The sequence below is a fragment of the Arvicanthis niloticus genome, chromosome 19, assembly GCF_011762505.2.
Source record: "Arvicanthis niloticus isolate mArvNil1 chromosome 19, mArvNil1.pat.X, whole genome shotgun sequence".
NCBI lineage: Eukaryota > Metazoa > Chordata > Mammalia > Rodentia > Muridae > Arvicanthis > Arvicanthis niloticus.
The window spans coordinates 32080079-32091065 of record NC_047676.1 but is presented as its reverse complement, the minus strand read 5'-3'; the positions used below and the strand labels follow the sequence as shown (position 1 = coordinate 32091065).

General features: G+C 41.7%; 1 pseudogene; it reads right to left on the bottom strand.

The window, feature by feature from the left end:
- Positions 1–646: 646 nt before the first annotated feature.
- LOC143435112 (pecanex-like protein 4 pseudogene) lies at positions 647–1347 on the bottom strand (annotated as a pseudogene).
- Positions 1348–10987: the final 9640 nt, after the last annotated feature.

Genomic DNA, 10987 nt, shown 5'->3' with positions numbered 1-10987 from the left:
GCCTAGCATAATTGCCCTCTGAAAGGCTCTACCCAGCAGTGGACTGAAACAGATATAGATTCCCATGGTCAAACATTGGATGGAGGTTGGGGAAGGATTGAAAGCCATGAACAGGAAGGGAACCCCACAGGAAACCAACAGAGGCAACAAACCTGGACCAGTGGGAATTCTCAGAGACTGAGCCACCAACCAAAGAACATGCAGGGGCTGGAAGGAGGCCCCTGCAGATGTGTAGCAGATGTGGGGGTGGGGGGAGATACCTGGGTGTGGGAACCCTCTCAGAGGACAAGGGGGGAATAGATTCTGTGAGGGGGGACAAAAAGGGGAAGCATCATTTGGTATCCAAATTAATCGATTAACTAATTAATAATCTTGATTTAAAATGAAATACAGAACACAAAAATTATGTATCTTAAAGTGGTTTTGTTATGTGTTGATTCTTCAATAAGATTTGCTATTATTTCATTATAACATGAATATTTTATAGAGATCTCTACTGAAAGATTAACCATCAAAATAACCTAACTATTCCAATAGTTGTGTTGCAATTTTTAATTCACTGGTTCACCATTCGTTAACACTAAGAAAAGCTCTCTTGCCAGGTATACTTAAAAACAAAGCAAGTTATTAAATATTCTGTAAGTTTTTACCTGTGTGCAAGGTTCACAGAAACAAAGAAAAAAATATAAAGTGGTCTCATGAGAGGAGTGATTTCGTAAGTATCCAGGGTCTGGAATGTTGCTGTCTCTGTGGCGGTGTTTACAATAAGTGAGTATTCTCCTATGCAAAGTGTTATCCACCCAAAGACAAAGAGCACAGCAGTCGCCCCAAGGTGCCATATAGCAAGGTTACTCTATTTGGGAGCAAATACCATGTTCCAAGACTACACACCAGCCCAGCAAGAACAGAATGAAAAACTGTATTGGCTACCTATTTTTTGGCAGGAATCAGAAAGCTGACGGTCTCAGCATCAGCACAACTTTTAAATTCGTGCTAGTCTTCCCCTGCTAGAATATCCCTGGTTATCATCCTCTTGACTGCCACTGACTTGCTCTTGGCGTACACGCTTGTGAGCTGGATGACAGCCGCAGTGAACACCATCAGTCCTCCTGAAAGAGCTGCTGCAGTGTAGTCTCTCAGGATGTCCAGCTCGTATAGAAGTGTTCCTGTTCCACGTAAAGCCCATGGCACCAGGAAAAGGACAATCTGGTTAACATATATGTAAGTAGGGGCCCAGTAGCCTAACCTGAGTCGAGGGCCTCCAAGAACAGTCTGTGGGAAGCGCTTCAGCAGGAAGTCCTGTTTGTAATCCTTTAGCAGAAAAACATCTGGACTCATACTTCCCATTCAGGATTAGTCTGAGAGTCACATCTTTTTTATGACCAGAAATATCTGGAGTCACCGCAGGGGAGAGGCGACACGAGGGCGTCTTGGGACCACATCTCCCCTGCTGAAGTCGGTTGGGAGCTCCCTCCTAAGGATGGATGCGGCCCCACCAGCAGCTGACCAGAAGCCTCCAGAACCATTTCCATGGCTAATATCCACCACCATGACTTTTAACACACATGGTGACTCCAGTCTTCCTGTTCTGAAGTGCACTCTGACAGTGACGCTACTTTGCCTGTTACATCCAGTCACTGTGTATGAATATTTATCACTTTCATTTTTAACCCTCTTCCCAGTAACTCACTCTATGGTAATAACCTTCTCCCTTTTCCCACTCAATAATCCAGAGACCATCCACCAAGCTAATGCATTTTTCCTTACCCTCCTGCATGTGACTTCTTTATGCTCCTAACTCAGCAGCTTGAAATTCTATCACACATCTCTGTACTAGAGGTGCTGAACAAGAGGAGGATAGCCTTGGATTTATACTGAGAATTCTTGATTTCCAGACTCCTTGGGATACTCTTCAGAGTAACCGCTTCAGGATAGTCCTGAGAAGGCATTTCAGACAGGAAGAAAGCTTCTGGTCCAACACCACCCCTGAAAATAATCCAGTGTCTCTAAAGGACACTGAAACATGAACATAGGTGAGCTAATGTACCAAGCTCTTAAGTGACAGCAGCAAAGCCCTCTTACAGCCCAGTGGATTTAGCAGAAGCCATGCCAGGCTTTCCCATTGTATGTCTACCCTCTATGTCGTTTGTCTCTCATTCATCATGTGAGTCTTTCTCCGTTGCCTTATATTTAATACTAATAATTGTGTTAGGGGTAGATGAGACTATATGGTGGGGAAAGTTAATAAGAGCAACTTACACTGACGTCAGAAGCTGAGCAGGCTCAGTCCTAGTTAGCAGTCGGAGGAGGGAATCCTTACCACTGAGACATTTGTATAACGTTATTTCCCACTTTACGGGTCTCCAAACTCTGCTATCCATCGTCTCCTGTTCCTGCCTACGCAATGCTCCACTTAGCTTGAATTATCAACTCAAGCCTAGAGTCATCTAGGAGAAGCCTAGATCATGTTGCCCTGTGGAGAGCCTGTGAAGAATTGTCCTGACAGTTAATTAAGGTAGAAGGGCCCAGCCACTGTGGGCAACACCATTCCCTATGCAGGTGGTTTTGAGCTGTAAGAAAGCTAGCTAAAAATGACTCAGAGAGTGGACCAGCAAGCAGTATTCCTCCAGGGATTAAAGTTCAAGTTCCTGCCATGCTGAAGGCCCTGACCTGCTTGGGTTTCTGCCCTGACATCCCTAACAATGAACTATGATGTGGAAGTGTAAACTGAATAAACCCTCTCCTCCCCTGATCTGATTTTGATCAGTGTTTTGTCACAGCAACATAAATCACACTAGAACAACCAATAACTTCATTTTATTTAAAGTAAAACGAATTGCAGTGTCATTTGAGTGCACCACACTGTCCATGTTCCATACCACTAGTATCTATGCCCAAATACTCAGCTTTATCTTGTGCTACCATAGTGAATGTCATATGCTCCTTGCCCAGGAAACTTCCTTTACCTGTGTACTACAAGGGTCTAACCTGTAGCTTGTGGGCTGCATGGGGTCCAAGACAGCTGTGAATACAGCCCAACACAAAGTTGTAAACATTGAGGTTTATTATTTTTCTCTTTTACAATTCCTTTGTAGTTCCAGTACGCAGTTCTCAAGAGTGAACTTTGTGGATGAGAACATCATGCCCCAGTGTGACAAAATATAAACCTGTGTATATCCCCACTATTGTACGGCTTCAGTTTTATCGTTATGTGTGGCCTCCTCCAGCACTAATCTTCCAAGCATAGACAGTCAAATTGGTACCAGAATGCATCACTGAGTCTTGGCAGCCAAAGGCCATGATTACCAATAATGTTACCCTGTCATTACAAGCAGTAGGTGTTTGATGTTGTTTAGAAGATAGGTAAACGTTCTCACTTCATTAGTAAGTGTCCTTCCACACCTGATGCACACTCATGCATCATCCCCCACCCCATGCTATACAATCAGTCTCCCTATGTTGCTATGTTAGCAGCTGGGAATAGAAATAAAATAGAAAGCAGCTTGCTTTCTATTTTCCATTAATTACCATTATATAATTAATTTCCATTATATAAGTAAATACAGACTCTTCCTTCTAACTATTTTTTTACTCTCAGCATCAATTTTACAACCTCTCAAGTGATTAAAAAAAAAAACCCTCCCAACCCACCAACAAAAAAGAAAAAGTACAGAGAAAGGAAGATTGTTCAATAAAATGTTGACAAATGACCTTTATTTTTGTCAAGATAAGCAGGAAGATGTGTGTGCTGCCTAATTTATAGGGAATTTGGCTTTTAAATTCCATGCATAACAAGGATTATGTCATAAAGATGAATTTAAAAAATTAAAGATAACCCTTTTCAGAAAAAGGTTGTTATAACTAAGATGAATTCCATTCTAAAAACTAGTTATGCATTAGTATATTTAATACCAAAAAAACAAAGCTATTTATGAAGAGTGAATTTATAAGCGATATATGAGAGCATGGTAGATAGAACACGCTCTTGAAGAAAGTAGAGGGCGATGCACCTAAAATCAGTTTGTTTGGCTGGCCTATAGCCACACGAGTCTATTGATGCCAAACTTACTCAAACCAACAAACAATGACAATATCATTTCTTCAGAAGTAAGTCAAGTCCAAATACTGCAAAGAGTTTGATTTTCAGTGTGTAATCAGGTCAATTACCATATTAGAAATAAAATATGTGTCAGACCTTGACAATGAAAACTAGCTTACAGACTTAGCATTTTTAGTGAATTCAATCCATCCATTTGAAAGAGTTGAACACGTATCTTCAAAGTGAAAAACATCCAAACAACAAAGTGTTTTAATTCCTAACAGTGTTGCAAAGGATACTGAAGTAATAGCAAGGAATTAATGGACATTTGAGAATTTTGACACACTAGCTAAATACAGTCAACAGTAGCAACAAATTTGTACAATAGCCATGCTTCTTTATTTGATCCAAGAGGTTGAAACACATTTCAAGATTTCTGGAAAACAATCAGTACTTCGTAAATTTGCAACTTTGTACTTACTTGACATAAACATGTCACCTGCCAGTTTTCACGTGGAATTGATAGAGTGATCTGACTGAGCTAAAAGAAAAATGGGATCATGTGTCTTCAGTGGAGTTTTACAGACTCCATCTTCCTAGACTTCTATCTATCTCCACATGACAATTATCCCTTATTCATGTCACCACTTTTTGGCAGCACCTACATTTGTAAACAACTATTTAAGAATGAAGCACACTAAGCATTAGATTAGAATTGAAACACCTGCTGAGCACCTAAGACCTACTGAGAACTGTAGCTACTTCCATTGAAGCAGATGTTGATACATTAATTTCTCAAATAAGATGTCCACTGTCCCACTAACAGCTTGTTGATCTCTAAAAAAAAAAAAAAAAAAAAAAAAAAAAAAAAAAAAAAAAAAAAAACTTTCACAATTTAAAAAAAAAGCAAAACTAAAAGTTTTTTTTAACTTAAATGTATTCTTTTTTTTGGGGGGGTGGGGGGCTAATGATCACAAGCTTGGAACCTTCACAAAGATTCAAAGTGCCATCAGATCAGGGCACTGCATAATTACAGTATTACTATGTAGGGATGTTTTGCTTATCTGGATTTGTTTTGTTTTGTTTTGTTTTGTTTTTCTGGAGTCTGTGCTTCTTTGTGTAGCCCTGGCTATACTAAAACTCACTCTATAGACCAGGCTGGCCTCAGACTGAGAGATCTGCCTGTCTCTACCTCCAAGTTCTGGGATGAAAGGTATGCGCCACCACCCATCAAGTTGGTTTTTGCTTATCTATAATGGCAACTATTGCAAAACAATTATACACAGACCTATTCCTCACTCATCCGTTTTTGTTAGTGTCCATGTATTTAATTTTTCCAGTGTGGCTCAGAGAAGCTCAATGTTGGACACTCCTCACCTAGCAAATACAATCTTGTCCATTCACAACAGAAAACAGAAAAGCCAGCCCCAGATCTCCTTTTAAAGTGGTGGTAATACAGGTCTGTAATCTCAGAAAATGAGAGAGGCTGAGGCAAGTTTGAGTCCAGCCTGGACTACATAGCAAGATTCTGCCTCAAAGTATAAAATTCAATCTGGGTGATGGCACCTTCCGGTAATCCCAGCACTGGGGAGGCAGAAGGAGGAAGATCTCTGCGATGTCAATGCCAGCCTGGTATATATATCATGAATGCCAGGTACAGTGGAGGGAGATGTTGTAAGACCATTTAAGCATTTGATTAAACAAGCTGAGTTTCTGGGACTCAGCAATGCTTTGCATGGGCACACAGTAGGTATGCAGAGAGTTGTGCTGAGTGACTCAGTTCTAGACACAATCTGCAATCCAGAGTTTCTCACTTTTGCAGGGAAAAAACAAACTTTCCCTCATGCTCAATCTGTTGCTGATGAATGCCCTCCAGTAAAGTAGAATAAAGTATATTAAAGGGGCCAACTACAAGAGAGGAAAAAAAGTTCTCTCCCAATCCAATTGTCTCTGTATCAAGATCAACTGTCCTCCAGGCTGAGTGACCTCCATCTTGGAACAGCACAGAGGAGTTAGTTGATAGTTGGCACCCAAGAATAGAGGGACAAAGGGGGCACATGATTCTCACTTAAGTATCCAGCTACTTTCTACCACCTGCTGAACACAACTCTTCCTTAATTGTAAACTGAGAGTGGGGTGACAGTATAGACATATATATATACATATGTATACACATGCCAGGGAAGACTAGAGAGGGGGCTATGCAGCTGTGGGAAAGCCCTCATGCTGACTGGGAAAGGCTTTTCAGGAGCAGCTGGAGAGAAAGTACTCACATCCTTGTAAATAACTCTACATCTATGCTCTGTAAGGAAGTCCCAATACATTCATTGGTTCCACAGAAGGAGCTTTGACCAAATCTACCTGGGTTTGTTGTTTGGACTTTGAAAGAAGGGGTAGAAACTGTTTTACATCTCCCTCCTGGAAAAAGATTTTAGCATCATTCCCCAATATTTTCTGCTGGAGGAAACTGCACTATGATAATCAGTAGATCCTCTGCTGAGGAATTGCCTATGTGCCCTTTTAAAACAACAACAACAACAACAACAACAACAACAATAATAATCAAAAATAAATAAATAAAATTTAATTGACCCCTTACAGATCCCATGTCCCTTCAGCAAGAACATAAAACAACAATGCAGACTATACTAGTCCCCTCTTTAGCCTTCCCTGGCATGTTTTGTGTGTCAACTTGACACAAGCTGGAGTTATCACAGAGAAGGGAGACTTCCTTGAGGAACTGCCTCCATGAAATCCAGCTGTAAGGCATTTACTCAATCAGTGATCAAGAGGGAAGGGCCTAGTCCATTGTGGGTGATGCCATCCCTGGGCATTCCTGAGTTCTATAAGAAAGCAAGCTAAGCAAGCCAGAGGAAGCAAGCCAGTAAGCAGCACCCTCCGTGGCCTCTGCATCAGCCCCTGCCTCCAAGTTCTTGCCCTGTGTATGTTCCTGTCCTGACTTCCTTTGATGATGAACAGCAATATGGAAGTGTAAGCTGATGAAACCTTTCCTCCCCAACTTGCTTCTTGGGTCATGATGTTTTGTGCAGGAATACAAACCTTTACTAAGACACTAACCATAGCTAAAACTTGGCTTCTACAATGTGTCATAGTTCATCAGAGAATTCTCCAAAGACATATGACAAGGATAGCACAGTTGAATCCAGTCACCAAGAAATAAAAGATGCTCTTAGCCTGAGCTGTTTAGCTTGTGTTGGAGCTGTGCTTCTCAAAGTTAATGGTAAGAATAATTTGTTGAAAAGAGCTTTGAATGTGACCCAGCCTGGATCTTCTGCTCTTTAATTTTCTTCTCTTTTGAAACAACAAAAAAAGTTTCCCGTATTAATTATTATGTCCTCTCAGACATATTTTCTAGACACTCCTGACCGGTGCGAGGCTTCTGTTGCTATGATAAACACTGTGACTAAAAACATCTTGAGATCTTGAGATAGCAAGGGTTTATTTCATCTTACAGGTTACAGTCCACCATTGATGGAAGCTAGGCAGAAACTCAAGGTAGAAGCTTGAAAGCAAAACAATTGATTAGTGCTGTTTACTGTCTGGCTTCCTCTATCTTACTCAGCTACCTTTTCTTTTTTTTAGCTCAGCCCCATGTACCTATGGACGTAACACCCACATTGGCTCCTAAGTCAATTAGCAATCAGTAAAATGCCCGAAAAACACGCCCACGGGCCAATCTGATATACGCAATTCCTCAGTTGAGGTTCCCCTTTCCCATATGTGTCTAAGTTTGTGTTAAGTTGACAGCCAAAGCTAACTATGACATAACCCAACTCTTCCTCTTTCGTGAGGCATGAGATTAAAGCCTGTACCATTTGTCCTTTGCGTCAAAAATTTATCTCCAAGCTATGCAAGATGAAAGCATTTCACTTCAAGAGTATTTACAATGTGGAAGAAAAGAGAGAAGAGAGGTGAAGGAAGGGTATAAGAAGGGAATTGGGTTGTGCCATACACTCTCAATCTAGATGAGCAAGACAAGCCAGCAACTCCTGTTTTCAAAGCTCTCTCCTGAGTATTCTACTTGGATGGCATTACTGAACAGGTCATCAAGCTTTCAAAGGGCCTCTTGGCATCATCATTATCATATTTACAACTTCAATGACTCCGTCAAGTTAAGCTGCTCTGTCAGAGGCAGCAGCATATGAGCAAAGAGAATGGTGCTGGCTCCGTGTCCAAAGGCACAAACACAGTACAGATGTCTTCCTAAGGAGTAAGAGCTCTCTCTCTGGTAGAGCACTACGTGTGTTAACTGCTGGAGCTGGTTTGAATATGATTGGCCCCCCATAGGCTCATATATTTGAATGCTTAATCAACAAGGAGTGGCACTATTTGAGAAGGATTGGAACAATTAAGAGGTGTGGCTTTGGAATAGGTGTGGCCTGGTTGAAGGAAATGTGCCGCTCGAGGTGGGCTTTGAGGTTTCAAAAGTTTATGCCAGGTGCCCTATCTATCTATCTATCTATCTATCATCTATCTATCTATCATCTAGCTAGCTAGCTATTATCTATCTACCTATCTATCTATCATATATCTATCATCTAGCTAGCTAGCTATTATCTATCTATCTATCTATCTATCTATCTATCTATCTATCTATGTCTGCTTGAAGTTTAGGATGTAGCTCTTCATAACTGATCCAGCACCATGCTTGCCCCCATGCTCCCTGCCATAATGGCAATGAACTGTAAGCAAGCCCCTAATGAAATGCTCACTTTTATAAGAGTTGGCATGGCCACGGTGTCTCTTCACAGCCATAGAACAGTGGCTGACTAAGGCACCGCTATCTCCCTGATTAAGACCTTAAGGATAAGCAAGTGTTTTTACAAGACTAGGCAAGCACACATAGCTCTCGAGTGATCACCTTTGCCATCCGGTCTTGGGTGGAGCATCTAGCTACGGCCACTCATCTTTTCTTCATCAACCCACCAGATTTTCCAGGAACACAGTAGGCAGCTGATGCTGAGGAGACTTGTGGAGTAAGCAGAATGTAAAAGCCTGAACGACTTGTAATGAGTCAGCAGATCTTGCACTATTTGAAGTGTTGAAGAATATATCATTGAGTAGAGTGCTTGGCATGCGAGCATGAAGACCTGAGTTGTGTCTCTAGCACTCATGTAAAAGGAAACTTGGGCACAGTGGCATGCACTTGTAACCCCAATACTGGAGAAGCAGACACAATGGATCCTGGGCCTTATTGCCTATCCAGTTTAGTCTATTAGGTAAGCTCCATACCAGTGAGTGACCCTGTCTCAAGGAAGGGAGACAGCTTTTCTGAGAATGGTACATGAAATTGTCCTCTAACCCCACAAGTATGCAAATACATGTCCTTGCACACACATATGAACACACATGCATCCACATAAAAAAATACGTATACTTAAAAAGATTTTATAAGATTTAAAAGGACTACAATGTTCTGGAGCTAAGATGTACTGAATGATCTCCCACAGGAGGATGCCATCGAGATAGCCATGACACTGGTAGGCATGGTCTGCTATATACCGAGACCCAGAGCCAATGATTGATATAGTATGGTTACAAGGAAGCTGATATCACACATACTGGGACTTTTTGTTGGGCCAAACACGAGGTCTAATCTCCATTCCACCTCCACCCTTCAGTCATGTACACAGGTGGAGGGAGTGAACAGGCCCTAGAGAGATTTACATACTAATGAGGTACCTGAAGGCCAGAGGTGGAGCTGATTAAACATTCCTCCCCAACCCCTCCCCCTTCTCCCCTCCCCTTTTAACTCAGGTCGATCCTGGGTTTGGGGGGTATGCATCCAGATCCATCCACGATCCGCCATGTGAATAAACCAGTTTTGGAAACCCAAGGGCTTCCTCGTGTGTTGGGGCTGCGCCACTATGAGGAACCATGAGGAGCCAGGGAGAGACTTTTAGTTAATGAACAGCCAGCTGGAGAAACCCAGAGCGTTCCCAGCCGACTACCCACAGCATGGCAGGAGGAACCGAGGGATCCCCAAGCCTTTTTTTTCTCCACAACTTTTGAATAACAAAGGAATGAAAAACTAAATGGATGGATAGATAGATGAGAGACAGAGACACAGAGTCTCACTCTGTCCCCTGGCTGGCCAGGAACTTATATAAACCAGGCTGATCTTGAACTGACAAGATCTGCCTGCCTCTGTTTTCGCCTCCCAAGTGCTGAAATTAAAATCATATGTCGCCATACCTGGCCCGGAAAATTATTTTAAAGATTGTTTTAGTACATTTTTTTTCTGTTGTTATAATAGGACATCTGAGACTGGATATTTTATAAAAAATTTCTAGAGGGGGCAAAGTGCTATCCTGAGCAGGGCAGAAAAGCAAAACTATATAAACAAAAACACGAGGAAGATAAGGTGTGGGGATAGGGTGGAAATCGGCTGGATAGCCTATGATAGGCTATTATATGACCCATTCTCATGAGAAAAGCATCAATGAGCATCAGACCCCCAGTGCCCAGTTACCCTGCATCACCATTCCATTGAAGAATTAAGCTTTAGGATGCATTTCAAAGGGGCCAAGTTACATCATACCACAGCAAAGATATAGAGGAAAGCCCGTTTTTTGAGGTACACACCCCCAAACTGTCAAAACTTAGACAGAGCCTCTGTGCTTGTCCTGCAAAGTACAGAGAAGAAAATCATCTCAGTGTGGTCTGACCAGACATGGAAAACAGGGAATCATGTAAGATACCTCCATACTTAGTCAGGGAGCCATTGGACTACGGAGATCTCTGGTGCCATTGTAGCCAATGAGGGTTTTATTTGTAGGATAAAGGAAAAGCATAAGATGGCTTGTATCTTGCCTGATCCTGTGTGTTTTGATGACTTCATGTTGGGCAGATGAAGAATAAGTTTGATTGTGTGCACAGTCGTGAAGTAGCTCACATAGAATTAATAAGTATCTATGCAGGAAAAAA